Here is a 21,513-nt window from a genome sequence, read left to right on the forward strand (position 1 = left end):
CTGCAACTTGACAGTAGTGTGACCGTGGATCTACTTCACTTCTTAAGTCACAGTTTTCTCCTTGGTGACGGGACAAGCATAGCATAGCACAGAGAGTTAACTGAGAGAACTGAATAAGGTCACGTATCTAAATGCTAGGTGTTGATCTGATACATAAGAAAGATTCATCATCATCATCATCATCACCAAAACATGATGTAACTTCTAATCATGTGACTCCCAGTACTTGGGAAGCAAAGTTTCCACATAAATATGAGGTCAGTTGATGGTTATAGCCCCTCTAGGAAGCTGACACTTCTCTTAGATGGTGGGTTCTGGCAGGTTCTGAAGGAATGAAAATGAACCAAATGAACCAAAAAAGAACCCACCAGTCTGATGAGAGCAACCTAATAGTTGACCTAGACATGGTCCAGAGCTTGAGAAAGAGAAGGTTACAGAGAGAGAGGGTGAGGGTTCTTCTTAACCCATGTTCTTGAGCACGTGTGAGCCGAAGAAGGTAAGAGGACTCTGTTCTGAGATCCCTGTACCAAGGGGTCTCCTCTAGTTAGAAACACTGTGGTGGTGTATGCGAATGCTTAGAACAACCGCACTGAGTACCAGGCTGTTGCCGAGATATAAGGCAAATAACATCTTTATCCGGGGCTGAGGAGAAGGTGTCACCAGTCACTGGATTCTTTTCTACAGAAGTGGCTAGCTCAGCCTTGGTGACCCAAGCCCCACAGCCATTGGAGGAACTGGCAAATCATCCCAGCTGAGACGCAGAGCCAAAGAGAAGGTCACCACAAAAGGTTCAAGAGCACGGGTACAGCATTCCCCGGCCATCCTCAGAATGACTGAAGTGGGTCCCAGGAGTGTGCTGGCAATCTAGAAGAGCGGATGAAAACAGAGGAGAGAGGAACAGCCTGTGCTGTGGGTATGAGCCCAATTTTCCCCTCAGGCTGGCGTGGCCTAGGAAACCCCACATTAACTGTGGTAAACAAATCATTAGGAACCTTAAAGAATCAGGCCTGGCCCTACCTCCTTCTGCAAACACTGGACAAGCAAACCAGTGTCCTTTTAAGCAGCTTTCTTACTAGATCAGGGGTTTTGAAGCTGAGAGTCAGATGCAGTAGTTAGCTACGAAATCAACCTGGTAGGTACAACCAAATCATGAAAGTACATCGTTCTGAAAACAAATTGTAGTGAATTGCTCTCATAGGGGCAACAATTGCCTTGTGATGCCTTTGATGCCACTCAGTATGCCTGTGTGTGTGAGTCCCTCCTGCTGACATGAGTTTTGTTTCTTATAAGTGACTTACAACTGGAGAAAAGAAAGAGTAGGGGGAAGGGAGGAGGGGAAAAGAAAGAGGGAAGGAGGCAAACCCCCAAAACACTGTATCAGAATATGCTAAGGATCTCTGACCACCCCAGGAGTCTGAAGCAGCCAGGACACGATCCAATAAGCTTCATTTGCTGATGGAAAGCAGAAATTGGACCTGATGAAATATTGTTTCTAATATTGACTAGCTCTGCAACCTGGAACACACTGTTTAGCTTCTCTGTGCCTCATTTTCCACACTGACAAGGACAAAATAATACTGTGTTTGCATTATTAATATTAAGATGAAGTGCGATGGGTGTGGGATGTGTGTGTGATGAAGGCATGGTTCTGTCAGAATGACATAGGAAGTGGGGGTGGGAAGGGTGGCCAGTGGAGGGCCAGATCTCTATGAGGATTTAGGAATACTCCATTTAGGACTCTTTGGTAGCAAGTGACAGACTCAGTTGCCACCTCTGCCAACCTAAGCAAACAGGAACCTGTTTCCATGGTGATAGAGAGCCTCTAGAATTCAAGAAAGGGTTGGCCAAGCAGGTTTTGAGATAGAGAAACTTGTGAGAGCTTAGGGACCTTGGTGGTAATCTCAAGTGAGTTCTTATCCTTATGTATCCCCTCAGAGGAGAGGGTCTGAAGGCTGAGCTAGGGTCAGGTGCCCATCATCCATTTGCCAGGAAAGAAGCAAGGATCTTGACTGGCATTCCCATGGAGGTGTGTAATGGGATAGGGATGGTTTCTGAAGGAAATCTCAGTGCTGCTTCTAGAGGCAGAGGAATGGGCACCAGGCAGGCAAAGCCACAGGGTATGTACCATGGCGCCAGGATCTGCTAGCCAACATTTGCCTTTTCTCTGACCTGTCACACCACACCCAACTCCACTGCTTTATAGGAAAGGGATCAGAAGACAGTTTGGACAAACGGCTATGGATTATTTCTCAAAGACAGCTAAACTTTGGTCTTCTAACAATAGAATCAGTGGAGTTTTACTCCTTCTGATCCAAGAGAATAAAGCTTTGGCTCAGAGGGGAGTTGAGAAGTAATAGAAATGAAATCAGATGCTTATATAATGCCCATTACATGCCAGCTGACATTCTAATGCACATTCCGTGTACTAACTCACAGCGATTGCATGCGCTGGGTATTATTATTATTCCCACCCCCATTGTTTCTAGAAAGGATTATTATTTACTCTATAGTCACAGAAAAGGAAGTACAGGAGGGAAGAGGCTTGGTCAGGGCCCTACAGCTAGGAACATGGGTGCTGGGATGACCTTGACATCTTGCTGCCTCTCTGATGAGTCCTGGGGAATGGGATATACTGTGTGCTGCTTTGGAGGACAACAGTACCAGCACCTTCAGGCATTGCTATGAAACTACAATTCCCAGCATGCAGCTGAGCTAGCTGTCATCTTAACTCCCTCTTTACCAAAAGTTTCTCAACTGACTTGTGTAAAATCATTTTTTCTCAATGACAAAAATCCAACCTCTCTACAGGATGACTGTGCCATGACATGAATGTAGACTAAGAGACAGAAGACAGTGGAATGGGCAAGCTTCTAGATTAAAATAGTGTCTGCTTTTCCAGTGTCTAAAAGAGGAGATTGGAGATTTAGAAACATGAAGATTTGTAAGCTTGGAAAAATGTGCACTGTGAAAATTCAACGTGGGTCTCAAACTTGGCTGATCTTTGGAGTTACACGAGGAATTTTTAAAGCCCACGATGCACATGCCACATAGAGGTTATAATTTAGTTGTTGTTATTGTTTGGAGATAGGGTTTCTCTGTGTGGCCCTGGCTGTCCTGGAACTCACTATGAAGAGCAGGCTGGCCTTGAACTCACAGAGTTCTTCTTACTTCTTACTTCTGCGCCACCATGCCCAGCTATAATTTAGTTGTTTTTTTAAGAAGTTCCCCCAAGAAAATCTAAGGGATCACGCAGGAGCATGAAGCAGGAGGCACAACTTGATACCTAAGGAGGTGTTAGGGTTGGTCAAGAGGCAGACAGAGCAAGGAAAAAGCGCCTCTTCTGAAGAAACAGGCGAGGCAGAATAAGGCTGTTCCTGGGTGTCTGGTACTTGGCTAAAGTGGTCAGCAGATGCTGCTTGGAGTGGGAGAGTTTGATAGAACAATGCTTGGCAGGGGTGGAGTCTGGACTGATTGGTTGGTGTGGAAAAGGCACACCCACCTTGGTAAGTCAGCTTCTACCTCTGGGGATTGGCTAGAGAAAGGCAGTCCCTCCAGGTCAGTCTGGTCCCAGATGCCAACACATCAGAGTCCAGAAAAGAATACATACTTAATTACAATTTTCTACCTACTCTTCAATACAAAGCTGATCAGGCCCTATAGAATTAGAGACAGGACGGAGACCACCCCGGTGGGAGTGATGATGCTCTCCAAGAAAAAGACAAGAAGAAAGTGAAGTGAGGACTGTTTGTTCACCTAGATTCCAAGGCCACCCCAATCCAGTGAGAAGAAAGGCACCAAATTTGACTGCTTAAAAATTCTTCTTTGGAGGCAGGACATGTAACTTACTTCTCTATTCCTTTAAGGGGATGGTCAATAGCCAGGGAAAGTAGGTAAAACGGTTTTGTAGAAAAGATAAGTCAGCTGAGAAGTGTGAGCATGAACTTTTATTTACTCTAAGAACATTAAGTCACATTTTGCTTAATTTTGTCACTGATCTTTATTTCTGACCTTATCCGTTTTCATGTTCCTCTTCAAGGCTGAGTAGAAAGTGAATGGCAGCTCTTGCTTAGGTCTTCAAGGGAACGGCCGCTCCCAGCTCCTACTAGCAGCAGAAGTTGAACCACCCTTGCTTTGCCTCTGATTTGGTTCCTTCCCAGAGAAGGAAAAACAGTGTTGCTGATTGGTCATGGTGATGACAAATAGTGTGATGATGATGATGATGATGATGATGGTGATGATGATGATGGTGGTGGTAGTGGTGGTGGTGGTGATGAACTATATCATTGCCTTACATTGTTCCCAACTGTTTTATATTCTTTAGAATCATAGCCTGCTTAGTCATTATGACACGGTTTGGTTATTGACCTCCAGCTTTTAAGTCAGGAAACCGAGGTGCACCAAGGTTAGGCACCATGCTCAAGATGTCTAGCTGACTTTAAAATAAAGCATACTGACCTTGGAGTCTATGAACATATAATCTCTCTATCTCCACAGAACCATCTCCTTGTATCACAGTGGTTTCCTGGAATAAAGATGATCTCGCCTCACTCACATAGGGACAAGTGAAAGCTGTGTGAGTGTAGGACCTCCCTGGGCTGGTGAGTGTTGGATCTGTATACTAGTCTAGTTGCATAGCCAGGACTAGGTCTTAGAAATCCTGGCACATGGGGGGATTGTCTCTGAGATACAGAAGAAAGGCAATGGACCAAGGTCTGACTCTGCCATGTGTGAGCTGTGTGACACTCTGCTCTGGTTTTCCGAGGAAATTCTTAGGCTGAGTAATCTCTAATGATGTTCTCCATATAAATTGCCCCTGCTAGCAACTGAGGGCAGTGCTGAACAGGTTTTTGCACATTGAAAAATAATGAGCAGAGAGTTGCTTTATGTTCTAGAGCTCTGAAAATATTAGGTCTATTTTTTTTTTTTTTTTTTTTTTTTGCTATGGGCCTGAAGCTAGTGAATATTTGAACATTATTTGTGGATATTCCTGGATGCTCAGGGAACTTTCAAGACAGACCAAATGATTAATTAGCAAGGAGAATGTTATAGAAGGCTATGGGAGCAGAGGATAGGGAGGCATGTGAGGACTTGTTTGTTTTGGTTCTAGAATTCCCATCTTGTGTTTTGGGTATCAATTCAGAGCACTACTGCCTTTCTAGGAAGTCTTTGGACACATGTGAGGACAGTTCTACCATCCACCTAGCTAGGAAATTCCATTTGCCTGTGTTGGATTGAGAATGCTGAGACTAAGATTTTGGGTCCTTCCTTCACACACAATGAAGAATTATCCTGTCCCAAAAGTACTTAGGTCTCTTTACTGCTCGTACAGAATCTAAAACAATCCAGTAAGAACTGTGGAGGGACCATGTGACACTGGCCGAGACTTGTCCTTCCTCAGGCCTATGTTCCTATCTTTACAGTGTTATTATCTTTGACTTCCTAAGTTCTCTCTCTAGAAAAAAAAAATAGTGTGTTAAAAAAACAAGGTCTAGAAGAAATGTTTTCACTTTGTGTATGTGTATTGCCTTTAACAAAAAATGCGTTAAATTGGAACCAAAAACAAACAGAACAGGCCATATGGAAATGCCGCAGTGAAACTCTTAACACATACAAGTTGTGTGCAGTAATAATTATGATAACCCATACAAGGTGATCCACGTCTGTAATCTGGCCTGTGGGAAGCAGAAGCTGGAGGAATATGGGTTTGAGGCCAGCCTGAGCTACATATCAATTTCTAGTTCGTCCAGCTTAGGCTACACGAAAGACTGTCCAGAAAACAACAACAACAGGGAAACAACAAGAAGTAAACAGGACTAAGTGATCTCAGGTAATAATTATGATTTTTAACTTTTACTATTTTCTCAGGAATATGTATGCATATTTGAATTTTATCAGATCTGAGCACTCTGCCCATGCGCTACCCTGGGACGGAAGTCTATTCTACAAAGGAAGGTTGTTTGGGAAGGAAGAAAGGATAATTCTAAACCACGGGCAGAGTGAAAATGGATTAGCTAAAGTGTATTTGCTGTGGTGCTATGGAAGAGCCATGGCCCTCAGAGGTGCTGCCCCAGAGTGAGCCTGGGTCCCTGAAGTATGAAACAGAAAACGTCCTTTTGCCTGACACCGCCTGGGTCACTCCCAAGACAGTTCTCAGCAGCCGAGAGAAAGTATTAACTGTCCTTTGACTTTTTCCTTTTGTAAAAATTTCATGTTTGTGCTTCGGTTTAAGATTGTGAAATTAAGTGGAAAATCATACAACTGGACTGTGACAGCTTCAGCAACTTGGACTGTGTGCTGTCGGGTTTTAGGCTTTTGTCTTTTGTCTCACGCCTTTGGAAGGCTTCTGTTTCATTCCGTTTCGCTTTATACTCTCATTCTGGAAGAACTAAGTGTGTTCTATTGCTGCTATGACTTGCAGCCTCTATTTTACCCGAGTTTCTGTAGGAATTGTGACCCAAGAAGTGAAGAATTTGACCCCAGAAAATAGCAAGCAGATGAGAAAACTGACTCCGACCATAGAATTAGTGGCCTGTGGGTCCAGGGCAAGGGTGAGTTGTGACAGTTTCTGGGCCATAGCTGGGCCTCACATGTGGCAGTGCCCCACTCACTGCTCTGAGTAGTGGAGACAGGAGGATGGAGAAAGCCAGACCTCGGGGCCTCCTGCAGGGCTGGTGCTTCCCATGTGTTGTCTTGATCGCTACTTCACCTGCCTTGGACACAAGGCACTTATGTGCTCATTGTCCAGATGAGGAACCAGAATCCTGGCGAACTGCAGTGATACACCCAAGAACATAGATTTTCTATTCTGACTTCGGTCAGTTTCTAAATGGTTCATTGTGTGATTCCTGATTTATGGGGTCTATGAAATCTTGGACAGTTCTTATCTGTGTGAGCCCTTCCTGGCTCCAGAGGCTCTCAGGAGACACCTACTGGCTCTCGAGGCTCTGGGGGGACACCTGAGAGATGCATCTAGTGTGAAGGTTATAACTCAGGCCTTGGCTTTTCCATTTAACTAACGACTGGGCATATGGTCAAGTTTTTGTTTTTGTTTTTTGTCTTTTTTTGGTTTTGGTTTGGTTTTTCGAGACAGGATTTCTCTGTGTAACCACTCTAGTTGTACTGGAACTCACTCTGTAGACCAGGCTGGCCTCCAGTTTACAGAGATCGGCCTGCCTCTGCCTCTCAAGTGCTGGGATTAAAGGTGTGCACCCCCACCACTGGCCTCTGGTCAATTTTCATGCTTTCATCTCCTCAGTTTCCTCACTGATGGCATGGATAGAATATGTGCTTTCCACAAAAAAAAAAAAAAAAAAAAAAAAAAGTTAGTGGCTGGGCGGTGGTGGCACACACCTTTAATCTCAGCACTCGGGAGGCAGAGCCAGGTGGATCTCTGTGAGTTCGAGGCCAGCCTGGACTACCAAGTGAGTTCCAGGAAAGGCGCAAAGCTACACAGAGAAACCCTGTCTCGGAAAAAAGAAAAAAAAAAAAAAAAAAAGGAATATGTGCTTTCCAAGGATTGCTGTGACAAAGAAATGATCTACAGAAGACAGTGCTATGATTATGCTAACGTGCTCCTGTTAGCCAGTGTCTCCTCACCTAGTATAAGAGTCTCCTCCTGAAGCTGTCAGAAGGACCATGGAAGGAGAGGGTTGGAGAAAAAAAAGTCTTGGGAGCTGCACAGATCTGAATGTCTGTGATCCAGATCAAGACCAGCTCCCCTCTTGCTTCTCAGTGTTTTGGCTAAGATCCAGTGAAGACAGCACTTACTGAGCCTCAGGCCTGGGTTCCAGGGACTCTCCTGGCAGTACAGGGGTAAAGGTCAGACCTCTTTTCCAGAGTTGAGTTGGATATAAGAAGGGCTATCTTAATGAAAGAGCCAGAACTCTAAGGACGAGTTAGTATTAACAGGAAAATAGATCTTTTTGTTATTCTTCTAGATAAGTATTAGTGATAGCTCAGGACTCAGGTGAGTGGTTGGTTTATACACTGCCTAAGATTCACTGCAGTTGTACTGCTTAGATTAAACCTATACAACACTGCATCCGTTTAATATTTTTAACTATGAACAAATTGTATTCCTCCATCACTTCTTTCAACAATTGTATGTCCTCCATGTGAAACACAGTGTGTCACTAGATATTCAAACATAAAGAGGCCTACAGAGTTCCTGCCTTCAAGCCCTACATGGTCCTGATGTAGAGTCAAGCAATCAAACAAGAAGACACAAAGTGTAGGGAAGGGTCAGGCCATCAAGCGGGCAGCAACAGTGCCACAGAATCCTGACTAACTTGGGAGCGGTTAGTCTATCCAAGGGGCTCCACCAGGGGCTGTGGCTTCCCTGTGCCCATTAGCTGTAGGCATCTGTCAGCTGATGTGGCAGTGGACAGGTCCCCTCTCAGACATTTTGCTCCAGAGAGAGCAGGAACAATCGCCCGTGCTTCACTTTCCAATCCTCACAAAGATGGTGTGAAGGGGTTCTAGACACACAAGAACAAGAAGAATGACAAAATGAGAACCTCAGAATGCACTACACTCCATCATTCATTTCTCAAAACAGCTCTACGGGGTCTGCATTGAGGATGTGCCCATCTTCACAGTAAGGAAAGAACTGGGGTCATTCATAAACCTGGCAATGGCAGAAATAAGACTTGAACCCAAGGATGCAATTGGTCATCTCTTTTCGTTTAAAATGACATATATATTTATTTATTTGTATGTGCCTATGTGCACACACACATCAGAGTGTCTGTGGGAGGAGTCAGTTCTTTCTTCCTACCTTCTGGGTCCCAGGGACTGAGCTAAGGTCATCAGGCTTGGTGGCAAGCATTGTTACCAGCTGAGCCATCTTGCCAGCCCTGGTAATTTCTCATTAAGGCTATTTTCTCCTTCTTCTTTTTTTTTTTTCTTTTTAAATCCGCTCCCCGAAGAACAAGAGTGAGAGACACTCTTCCTAGAAAGGGCCTCTGGATAAAATAAACACAGAGATCCTTGTAGGTGTTATCAATGGCAAGAGGTACATGAGGAAATAAGCGGCATGCCTCAGTCTCTCTCCCCTGCTCAGACCCTGTCCCGGCTTCTGTCCAGCCGCAGGCCAGTGCCCACACCTTTGTGTCTTCTGTCCTGCATCTCCAGGACTTTGGGTCAGCCTGCTCATTTCTATCCCCTCTCTGTTTCTTTCAATCAGAATTCTTAATACTCCCGCTGTGCCTGGGACTCAGTCTTGGTGCTGTTGCCTGGGAGAACAGTTCTCCCAGACCCTTTCCTTGTAAGGAGTGCAACAGAGGCTAACAGAAGGGAGCAGAGCACAGAGGTCAGTCGCATGCCCGTCAGAACCTCCACAAGATGGCCAGCGTCTTGTTACTTGGCTACCTTTGGGCATCTTATCAATCCTCCCTGGTCACATCGGTGAAATGCATCTCAGGATGAGGGTGAGCATTCAAGAGAGTTGTATGCTTGGAATCCCATCACCAAAGGAAGTGCTCTGTCCCCTGAAGTCCACACACTGAAGACCTCTGATGACACTTTATTTGAAGACAGCAGTTTAAAAAAGGTAATTAAGTCAAAATGAGGTCACAAGAGTAGGTTCTGGTTGGGAAGCAGTTGCTGGGGCTATGTCCTTGAAAGATACACCTTCATTGACTAGTGAGATAGCTTAGTGGTTAAGAGCACCCCAGCTCTTGCAGAGGACCTAGGTTGAATTCCCAGTATCAAACAGGGCGACTTACAGCTACCTGTAACTGCAGTTCCAGGGGATCTGGCGCCCTCTTCTGGCCACAATGGACACAAGCATGCATATTCTTATACATGAAATAAAAACAAACCTTTTTTTTAATGAAAGAAATAAAAAGAAAAAAAGAGGAAAGCAAGAAAGGAAGGAAGGGGGCTGGAGAGATGGCTTAGAGGTTAAGAGCACTGGTTGCTCTTTCCAGAGGTCTTGAGTTCAATTCCCAGCAACCATATGGTGGCTCACAACCATCTATGATGAGATCTGGTGCACTCTTCTGGCCTGCAAGGACACATGCAGACAGAACATTGTATACATAATAAATAAATAAATCTTAAAAAAAAAAAGGAAGGAAGATCTTTTCTCTTGCCCCTCTGGTTGCTCCTTCTTCTTCCCCGGAAGCTATGAATCAGCCAGACGGCCCTGCTCTACCATGCCCTTCATTGTGAACAGTTTCTTCCCACAGGCCCAGCAACAACACATCCAGCCACCATGGACTGAAAACCCTGAAACAGGGAACCAAAGTAAATCTCTCCTCCTTTGGGTTGCTTACATCGCACACTCAAAGGTCCAGGACCGGAGGTCACACCTCAGCTTGCTGACTTAATCTCTCCTTTAGGTTGTTCACATCGCACACTCAAAGGTCCAGGACTGGAGGTCACACCTCAGCTTGCTGGCTGCGTTCAGCACAGATATAAGTGAATTTGAAAGGTTAAATGATGGTCCGAGGCTTTGGTTCTGTTGCCCACGTATACATTAACCAGGCTCAGAGAGCTGTGGTGATGTTTTTCCCCAGTTCCTGCATCATGCAGGTGCCGTTATCTCTCCTATCAGCCACCTTTACTGTCTTGCACTAACAAACCAAATAAATCCAAATAAAGGGTCAGACCTCTGACTTTTTAAAAAGCATACAAGTGACTCTGATATTTCTATCAGTATAAACACTCTTTAAGGGAAGATAAGGTCTCTTAGGTTGGGATTTACTTTTCTTGTGAATTCTAGATATTTTTTTTCCATTTCTACATTAACAGTTTTAAAGCGTCAGTGATAAGAACCATGAACTCTGCTAGTAGAGATCTTGGATCCTTTCATAAGCAGACCAACCCTGTGGTGGTATTGTGTTCCCCAAAATATTGTGCATGCTAATAAACTTATCTGGGGTCAGAGAAGAGAACAGCTACATATTAAACATAGAGGTCAGGCAGTGGTAGCACATGCCTTTAATCCTAGCATTCCAGAGGCAGAAATTTGTCTGGATCTCTGTGAGTTCAAGGCCACATTGGAAACAGCCAGGCATGATGACACACGCCTTTAATCCCAAGAAGTGAGCCTTTAATCCCAGGGAGTGATGGCAGATAGCAGAAAGTTATATAAGGTTTGAAGACCAGGAACTAGAAGCATTTGGCTGGTTAAGCTTCAGGCTTTCAAGCAGCACAGTTCAGCTGAGATTCATTCTGGATGAGGACACAGAGGTTTCCAGTCTGAGGAAACAAGATCAGCTGAGAAACTGGCCAGGTGAGGTTAGCTGTGGCTTATTCTGCTTCTCTGATCTTCCAGCATTCACCCCAATAACCGGTCTCAGGTTTGATTTTATTAGTAAGTACCTTTAAGATTCCTGCTATACAACCCTGAAGCAAACGTGAAGCTGTGTGTTATCCTCCACCCCTTCCTTTCCATTTTATTATATCCTGAGATGCTTAACGTGGGCCTGTTATTTAATCTCTTCCTCTCACATGGAGGAGATCCCATAGCACAGTACAGTGGCTCATCCTAGGCTATTTGCATTTAAGCAGAGGACTGCTGTTTTAACCTCAGTAGCTTCTGTACTTGATTTCCTGGACTTGCTTCTAAGTTCCTAAATTACTAATACCAGACAGTTTCCAGTTGTATATTAAGATTTGGGAAGATTTTTGTGTGAATGATCAACTACTTAGCACACATTTAATCCCAAGGAAGGAAACCTTAACGGTTGCAGACGCAAGTATAGTAGAAGGACCCAGAAGCCTGGCTGTGTGGACAGGCTCTTGCTTTGCCCTTTACTAGCTGTAGAATCCTGTACAGATCCCTTGATTTTATGGAGTCTCCTTGTCTGTGATTTATCTATGCCCTGCAGGACAGTTGTGAGGGTTAAGAAACATCACGTATGTGATTTTAGCATTTGGGAGGATGGGAGCATGGAGGATCATGAGTTCAAGGCCAGCCTGGACCAGATAGCAAGACCATATCTCAAAAACAAAAATATCAAGTCGCATATGATTAGGGTTGCTGTGAAAAACTTCGGGCATTGCCAGCTCGCAGTGAAGGAGATGTCTGAGGTCCTCCAGGAAGCACCCCCTGAAGCTACTGTAATTGTATTGATTAAGTGCCTCCATCGATCACAGTTATTGATTTTATTCATCTACGAACACTTGCTCTCTAGTTACCTTAAATTCCTCTTGCCACCCATCTGCTCCTCCAGCTTCTAATTAAAAATTGGAAGTTGCACGAAAATTCGACAGGAATGGTTTCTATGAAATGTTTTCCCCAGAGGAGCAGATTGCGCTGCTCATGGAGTCAGCTCCCAAACTAATTTAACTCTCAGCCCTAGCCTTCGCACAGAAATGTGGAAAGCAAAAATGGAGCCGCGCGGAGCCGCGCCAGTTGGACCACCTCGTGCTTCTGACTCATTTCAGAACTATTATCCTGTCATTAGAAACATCCCCTCTGCACCCTTCTCAGATTTTTTGCAAGGAGATGCCATCAGAAATTCAAGATTAGAGGGAAGGTGTGCACTAAAATTGTGATCAGGCTAAAAGACAAGTTAACACTGCGCATTCAGAGGCGCCGTGGTCACGTGACCGAAGGGAAGCAATAGCAGCGGGAAACCCCATATATCTCAAGTGAGGTAGATTTGTACTAAAAAAATAGCCCTTGCTGATCAAACATTTAATATGTACATTATCATTTAATATGTGTATAATTGTTGTATTATTCAAGGTAGGTTAATTGCTGTAAAAAACAAAAATCCAAAATTTCAGTGACTTTCTAGTATAGTAGCTGATTTTTGTTTTGTTTTGTTTTGTTTTGTTTTGTTTTTGCCACATGGTTTCTCTGGAAAGCTCTGGCTGTCCTGGAACTCGCTTTGTAGATCAGGCTGACCTCAAACTCACAGAAATAAGCCTGCCTCTGCCTCCCGAGTCCTGAGGTTAAAGGCATAATCCACCACTGCCTAGCTGTAGCTGATTTCTGATAACATAGTATGAGCAACAGGAAGGAGAGAAACTCAGGTTGCTTCTTGAGAAACTTCAGCCTCTCTAGGACCCTGGAATCACTCCCTGGACCATTTGCATATTGTTGGACAAATTTGCAAAGAAAGGCAGGCAGATGACAAGGACCCCACAGAAGGTTTCTTGAGGTACAGGCCTGACTGTGGCACGTTTCATTTCCGTCCACATTCTAAGGGCCCAAACTTTGTCTTATGGTTGAATTAGCTGCAAGAGAAGCTGGGACTGTCCCCTGGAAATGACCAGGAGGAAAAGGAAACAGAGTTTGGAGAATGTATCGTTTTTGCCATAACTACTCACTTCTGCCCCCACACTGAAGATGAAGCTGAGCTTCAGGCAGGTAAAGTCCAACAGTACACGGCAAACAAGTGGCAGGCCCAGGGCAAGTTCTTGGTGTGCTGAGTTCTTGGAGGGTGGGGATCCAAGAACCTGACTATAGGTTATGGCGTCTGGCAGCTGGAGAAGAAACTGTCATCCTCCTGAGCACACGCTCCAAACATGGTCGTAGTCTGACACTTGCAAGATAACATGTGAATGTTACAGACTTCAAGGCCACAATAGAAAGACAAAGGCGGCATTAGTGTGAAGATAAGGTGATCCAAGAGTGTGCATCTCTAGGGATCTGATGCTCCCCACAGGCATCATCTGGGCCTCCTGGCTTGTTCCCTACGTGTTAGAAGGTAGGCTGAGCTCATCTTGCACCATGGCTATACACTTAATTGTTGCACCCTTCTTCCAGGCATCTTTGATTCTCCTGTTTAACGCCATCTACTCTTGTATAACTCCAAGGATCCCTATTACATTCTAGACTTGGGGACCCCGTCCTTGCCACATGAATGTCCTACAGAGGAGCAGTGGCCCCCATGGATCATCTAAGATCTAAGAGTTTACTTCCTAATTCTGTGTCCCAGCTATGTAGAACTGAATAGCCTCCTAAACATAGCCTGCCCCCTTTCCCCCAGAGTTTTATACTTCTTGTTCATTCCTCTACATGGCTCTAGAATCGCTGGTGTGGATCTGACCATCCACTGATTTTTTTAGGAATTGGGAACTTGTTTTCAGCCTTCCAGGTAGTTCTGTTTTATGGACACAGTTGAAGACCAGGACCAAGATCAGCTTAAGCCGACCAGCCACTCACATTCTCCTTGGTCAAATGGACAAATGGATAGATTTGTTACTAACCAGGATAGATGGGGCTTTAAGAGGGTCCACTCTCCTGATCTGTCATCTTCCTGATTGTCCTAAACCCACTCCAGTATGTTTTCCAGGGCTCCTAAAACATCTTTAGCTGGTTCCCATCATAGAATCAGTCCATGTTATACAGATTTGCCTTGGAGGCTCCCCTTTATGGATTTGAAAGGCTGTCTATTCTATGTGACATTATAAGTCATTAGGGCTACTCTGAGGCTATCACTGGTCTGCCAGACATTGGAACTATGACAGTGGCTCTATTTTTCTTCCTGAGCTTAAAATTGATATAAATAGTAGCACTCTAGGGCTTTTTGGTCATACCCTGAGGCAGTGGAGACCGCTTTAGATTTTGATTTCTCTTTTCTCTGTTTAGTCCATGGTGATGTTAGAATCTTCAATGGCCCTGCCTTCATGTAGCTCTTATCTGTCCACCACTACCTGAGTTATGTATCCAGACAAATGAAGGTTGCTTAAGGTCTGGGTCTCCTGTTACTCTGTCTTAGGTCAGTTTCCTGTTCCTACATGCTCACCCTCTCCTTCTCTTTCCATTTCCAAGATTCTGCTTAAATGTTATCCCATTGAACTTGAGTGCAGGAGCCCCAGGTTTTATAGGAGGGAGAAAATTTTAAAAAGGATTCTGAGCCTAGGGTAGTGTGGTAGTTTGAATATAATTGGCCCCTATAATCTTATATGGAGTGGCGCTATTAGGAGGTGTGGCTTTGTTGAAGTGGATATGGCCTTGTTGGAGGAAGTGTGTCACTGTGGGGGTGGGCTTTGAGGTTTCCTATGCTCAGGATACCACCCAGTGTCACAGTCAACTTCCTATAAGATGTAGGACTCTCAGCTCCATGTCTGCCTGCACACTGCCATGCTCCCCTCCATGATGATAACGGACTGAACCTCTGAAACTGTAAGAGAGCCCCCTCAATCAAATGTTTTCATATAAGAGTTGCTGTGGTCATGATGTCTCTTCACAGCAACAGAAACCCTAACTAAGACAGGTAGGCTGGATGCTGCATCTGCTAATCTAGGCATCTTGGAGCATGTCTGGACATGCTCCAAGGGCAAAGCAGCTCCGTGTTAGTGTTAGTGTGTGTGTGTGTGTGTGTGTGTGTGTGTGTGTGTGTGTGTGTGTGTTCAAAGTTCTGTATTCCTGTTTGGTCCAAGCTATCCAAGGGTGGCCAAAGAAGTGGGGAGAGAAATGGGAAGAACGAGGAGTGAGATGGAAGGAGAAAGAGGAAGAGAGGGAGGGAGGGAAAGAGAGAGCATTTAAGCCCTTCAGTCTTTAGACTCTAGGACTTTGGGACTGACCAGTCTTTATGGTTTCTTTTGTGAAGTATTAACCAGTTAACAATTAGTAAATTCACTATTCTAGGCTCTGCTTCTAGAACTCTGGGGTCTTATTCACAAGGTAAGTACCTATTAAAAACAAGATAAAGTGTCCCCATCAACAAAATAAAAATTCATAGTCACATTGTAAACAATAAGACAAATGTGGCCCGCTTTGCTCTAAAGGCCTGTGAAGCAGGACATGCTGACGAAGTTGACAAAATAAAACAACTTCAGTTCCCTTTCTCAGCTCCTTCCTCCTAGTGCTGGTGCACTGAAGTCATGTAGTAATTGCTCACTGAGTACTACTGTATGAGGAACATTCTGGAAGATGCTGTACCCAGGAGGTCATTTCTCAGTTCTCCAGGCTGTGTTAGGAGGTATCCAAAAGCATTAGTTCCCCGCCCCCCCATCCCCCCCAGTGGAACAGAGTAGTATGAATTCGAACGGAGAGAGAATTGTTAATTTGACATTTAAGATGGAAGGACAAGTGTGTGTTTGTCTCACTCCCTTGGGTTTGTGAGGAGCAGCCAGCATTACTGACTGTCAACTGTTGGTGGTCACCTTTCCATTTTTCTCTATTGAAAACGTGTAATTTGATGTGAAGTATCTATTAGTGGACTATGAGCTGGAAGAATTCTCGGGATAATGAACTTGATTTTCCATTTGAAAAGCAATTCACATTCACGAAGCATCTTTTATAAAGGAAACTCAGAGCAAAGTGGCTCCCATATACTATCTCAATTGACCTCACCAACGCCTCTGAAGTGAGCATCATTAGCTGGCTTTTATAGACATCAAGAGGAAATGGCAGCCCGGGGCTCTGGATGGTGTTGGTTCACTTCTGCTAGATGAATAACTTATTATCTTATTCCCTTGGGTTGAATTTTTATAAGCATGTTAATATTAACACCTGCATTGCATTTGCACAATTCAACTCCTCAGAGCCTGGGTCATCTGTCTTTTCTGGCTACCGTGCTCGCCATGTGCTGTTAATAGCCTCATATGTAATCGTTTGTAAGCCCAAATCTCTGCAGCCCAACTTGCTTTTGTTCTAGACTAGATCAATAGCAATCCGGCCTCCAGAAGTCCAATCCACTTCTTCGTGCCCAGGGTCTCTCTGGGGTGATGCTGCTTGGTCAGAGCAAGGGACATTGGCACTCTCATGCCAGAGGGATTATTGTGGTTACAGTGGCCTCACGCTCCTCTGGAGACTGAAGAGTTTAGGATGTAGGTGCCTTTACCACCTACCTTGCCTGGAGCTCCGTGCCACTCGGTCATCGGAGTCAACAATAGGCAAGGGGACAGAAGGAATATACAAAGAAGAAAAAAAATCCAGGTCTGTATGTTTGCACAGTGAGTTGGAGATATTTTCAAAATCCTCAGGAAGCAGCCCAAACGAACCGGGGGCGGGGGGGGTGGGGTGGGCAGCAGATGAAGCTGGAAGCAGGTGCTTACTTAATTGCTCCAGCTGCTGCCAAGTGTTTGGCACAATTTCCCCCTCATTTTTCGGTTATTGGCACGGGTACTTGTTTCATTTTTCAGCTGAAGCATCTTGGAACTCCCCCCCCCCCCTTCCTCTCATTCTTACGGGAAAGCGAGCAGGCAGTTTTTCTTTCAAAAACTGCAAATAAACCCAGTTCCTTAGACATATTATTATTATTTGCCTCAAAACAACACATTGACTATAGAAAGGGAAATTAGCTTAACTGTAATTCGGTGTTTGGTTTGATTTCACCAATGCTGCCGTGGGTGGAAATTTTAATTTGCCTCAGAGGGTTTGAGCCAATGCTTCCGACCCATCTCGTGATTTTGATTTCTGAATTGTGTATCTGAGCCCGTCGCCTCCTCAAGTGTTACGTCTTTAAGAGGCGGTTATTCCCCCACTGATAAGACACATTCGTTTTGCTATCTGGCTTCCCTTTAAATCTGGAAGGCAAACATTGCAAAAATATTGGCTTCGGGTTCTTTTATGACTTATCATCCCTCAAATATTTATGAAAAGTAAAAGCCGTGGTGAAATCTTAGTAGGAACGTTGCGCCAAAACCAGGCCAAGCAACCAGGAGGAATGCAGAAATACATAAGATGTGGTCTTCCCCCTTCAGCAGGTTTGGTCCCTGAAGGAATGTAAACTGAGACTGAGGGAAACATGTTCAGAAAGAGGAACCATTGTGGTGTGGTAGAGAAAGGCCCACACATATCAATTACTGCTGCTGACAGATAGAACATAAAGAATACGAAAATTCTTCATTTTCTCCCCTTTCTAAAATAATTTTGCTCGGAGAATGCTATTCACTTATTGAACTGATGGAGATGTTTGCGTTGTGAGGCATCTTCTGCTGGCAGATGGTGGTTTTGAGTTTAAAAGATTTTAGTTTTGAACTCTTGTTTGATTCTGTTCCAAGAAGAGGGAAGGGGGAAGCTGGTGTCCTGAGGGCATTAGGGGACCTGGGTCTGGTTTTATTTTCAGGTGAGCCACTCAAGGTTTTGGTTCCCCATGGCCTAGCCTGGGTGACTTCCCTGGTTCCTTTCAGTATGAATGATCTGAGTGTGGTGTCTCAAACTTTGTCCTTGATGGGTCTAGTGCTCCCCACAGGGAGCAAAGGAAACCCCAAGCCTGAGGAAGTGTCCCAGGCACCAGAAAGGGAGAGGGAAGAAAGAGTATTTGGGCTTCTGAGTTCTCAACTTTAAATCTCAAACCCTTTGTAGAAAACCTGGAGGTCAAAGCCACTCATTTTTGAATACCTTCTAATTCCCTAATTCCCGGTGGGTGTTGCATTGGCTTTTAAGAATATTAGTGCATGAACTGGGCAAAAAATACACAGATGTTGAAAAGATCAACAAGCTGGTTCAATTTTGTGCTCGATTGTGTCTACACATAAGCCTTGAAGATGAAGGTAAGTGAAGTGAATTCTAGGGAGCTGCCTATAGAAGAAAGTGCCACAGGGTGTGGAGGGAGGAGGGCTCTGTTTCTCTCCATGGCTCTTTGTTCGTGCTAACACTCCGAGATTGCTAATAAAGTTTACCTTGAATCAGTGGGCAGAGTCAGCGATTGGCTGACCGGAATTAGCCATAGAGGTTTTGGAGGACCTAGATAGCAGGGCACAGAAAGATACAAGGAGGGGCTTAGAGAGAGATTCACAGCTCTTTAGATCTGGGAAGCTTGGAAAGTTAGAATCAGCTGATCATTCCTTCAACGCTCTTTGGGTCTATCAGATTTTTACCCCAATATCTGACTCCTGAGTTTTTATTAATAATAGAACAATATAGGTCAATGCTTCAGTTCTCTCTTGTTCTATTTCATAGGCAGCAGGGACCCAGACTCTGATTCAACATAAGCCCGTAAGTTACAGCTGGTCCTCCAGCAAGGCCCTCCCTTCTGAATCTTCCTGTCCAGGTGATATATCCTGCCTCTTCCACAAATCCTGCTATCACCTCCATGGTTCCCTAGGCAGTCACTTACCATGTATCTCTGCCACCTGTCACTTTACATCACAACTCTGTGTTCATTGTGTGTATGTACACATATATAAGATGTACAGGATGATGTTTTGTTGTAATTATAAATAATTACCAAAGTTAAGAAGATTTACACGTTCACATCTGCAGTTATATTTTTATGTGTGAGTCCATGTGTATACATAAGTAGAAAATCTCTAAAACCTGCATTCTTACTCAGTTTTCAATATACAATACAATATAATTAGTCATGATACTATGAGATCTTGAGACTTTGAAGTCAAAGATTTCTGCTTTTACAGCTATCCCTGAGCCCAGTAGTTCTCAGACTTAAGGTATACAAGGACCACCTGGAGGACTTGTTCAAACACAACTTGGGGGCTGGGGTGACCACTCACTGGATAAAGTGCTTGCTGCACAAGCATGTGGATGTGAGCCAGGCATGGTGGTGCACATCTGTAACCTCATGCTTGAGTTGGGAGAAGCGGGCCAGAGGCAGGCAGATTCCCTGAGCTTGCTGGCCAAAAAATCTAGCCAGTGAGCTCTGGGTTCATTGAGAGATCCTTTCTCAAAAATTGAGATGGACTTCTAGACCCCACATAAGTACATATGCATGTGTACACTCATGAACACACACACACAACCCCAAAACAGTCTCCCCCACACAAATTGCTCGACATGCCCTCCAGAGTTTCTGATGCAGTAAGACTAGGGTGCTGCCTGAAGTGCATATCTCACATGCTCCAGGGTGGAGTTTGCTCTGGGGTCACACTGGTGGCTGTTACAATAAATCCTTCCTGGATTCTTAGGGACAGAGTGGCTAGCTTCCCATAAGCAATCTAGTGTCCATCCTTGGAACTTTCCTCTCATCCTCTCTGTGAACTAGCTCTCAGTCCTGTTGGCTTCCTTACGGTGTCTGTACCACAGAAACCTTACTGGTACTTCTTCCACTCACCCCCTGGTCTCTGCTGTTTAATTAAACTTCCTCTTACAAGTATAACCCTCCCTATCAACCTAACCACCTTTTCTCCTACTGCACATTTTCATTTTGAATTCATAATCTTCATCTGCTCTTTTGAGTCTTTATCCATATTATTTCCATTTTAATTACTAGAAAATCTTCACTTCTTCTCATACCCAATGAGATTTACTTTTTAATTAAAAAAAATGTGTGTGTGTGTGTGTGTGAGGGGGGGAGGAGCCAGGTAGGCCATGGTGCCATGGCACATGCATGGATGTCAGAGGACAGTTTTATGGAGGCAATTTTCTCCTGCTCTCTCCTTCTATCTTTACCTGGGTTCCAGGGATCAAACTCAGGCCCTAAAGCTTGCAGAGCAAGCCTTCTTACCTGTTGAGCCCTCTCACTGGCCCCCAGTGAATTTCTTTACTATATAATAACTGTTATTTCCCAATTATGCTGCAGGCATACACTAAGCACTACATAGTTTGTATATGGAGATACCTTATGTGATGGGTATCCTAAGTCAACCTTATGAATGAATGAATTAGGTATTGCTTTATGGATGAAAACAAATAGAACAGACTCAGGGAAAACAAATAATTTACCCAATAGCCCAATGTTTTAGAACACTTCAGCTGCAGAAATTTTCCATATCCATGGCAGATGGATGCCAAGCCCCCTGGTCAGTGACTAAAACTGCACATAACATTCAACCTTATGTTTGCTGTGTTTTTACCTCATACATACATACTATGGTAAAGGTGAAGTTATAAGTTAAGCTATTAAGAGACTGACAATAAATAATAAAATAGAGAAACCATCACCATACTGTGAAAAATGTGATATGTTTATAAATTGAGGGTTTCAGCACCAGAACTATAAACTGACAACATGACCCTTCCAAGTTATGGTTAGGCAAAAGGTTTTTATTGTAGATGGGAAAGAGGGTACAGCCAGAGGCATCTGGAAGAGTCCAGAGCAGAGAGAGAAAGTAAATATGGCCAGCAGACTAGACCTGAGAGGGAGAGAGGGAGAGAGGAAGACAGAGAAAGTGTGGGCAAAGGAGATCAAGAAGAGTGCATTGCTGAATTAGCAGGGTTATAAGGAGAAATGAGTGGCTGCGGTGGGGGGAGAGGGGGAGGGAAGCCCAGGAGCTGGAGAAGTTTAGGGTAAAGGGCAGGGTGAGAAGAGCCAGGATCCCAGCATGGACTCTGAAATGTATAACAGGTACTAGTGATACCAAGAGAGCCTAGTGGCCAGCGTGTGCTTTTGTATGGTAATAGGCACCACAGACAGCCGTCTGTCCCTTCTGCCAGTGGTAAGGGAAATGGCTCCTTTGGTAGAGGGGGAACCAGCTTCACAAATTCCTGAGGAATATTGGCGTTTGTTTAATGCCAGAACTTGGACCTAACAATGTGAATATGGTCTCTCGCTTTCAAAAACTCTTCTGGATCTTTCTGACCTCAGTATACATTTTTTCCCCTTTCTGTATTAAGAATTTTTTTACATTTTTACTTAAAAGAATCACTTTCCCACTTCCCTTTGGAGCATCTGGATTGCCAACACCAATATTATTGCACTTCGG

General features: G+C 44.3%; 1 protein-coding gene across 1 annotated transcript in view; it reads left to right on the top strand.

The window, feature by feature from the left end:
- The first annotated feature begins 5,775 nt into the window (after positions 1 to 5,775).
- Positions 5,776 to 21,513, top strand: part of LOC131907386 (protein FRA10AC1 homolog) — a 60,828-nt gene continuing 45,090 nt past the window's right edge. Inside the window, exon 1 of the mRNA XM_059258569.1 lies at positions 5,776 to 5,827. The gene's annotated coding sequence lies outside the window, so the exon portion shown is untranslated. The remainder of the gene's footprint in view (positions 5,828 to 21,513) is intronic.

Source organism: Peromyscus eremicus, chromosome 1 (assembly GCF_949786415.1).
Source record: "Peromyscus eremicus chromosome 1, PerEre_H2_v1, whole genome shotgun sequence".
In the NCBI taxonomy this organism is placed as follows: domain Eukaryota; kingdom Metazoa; phylum Chordata; class Mammalia; order Rodentia; family Cricetidae; genus Peromyscus; species Peromyscus eremicus.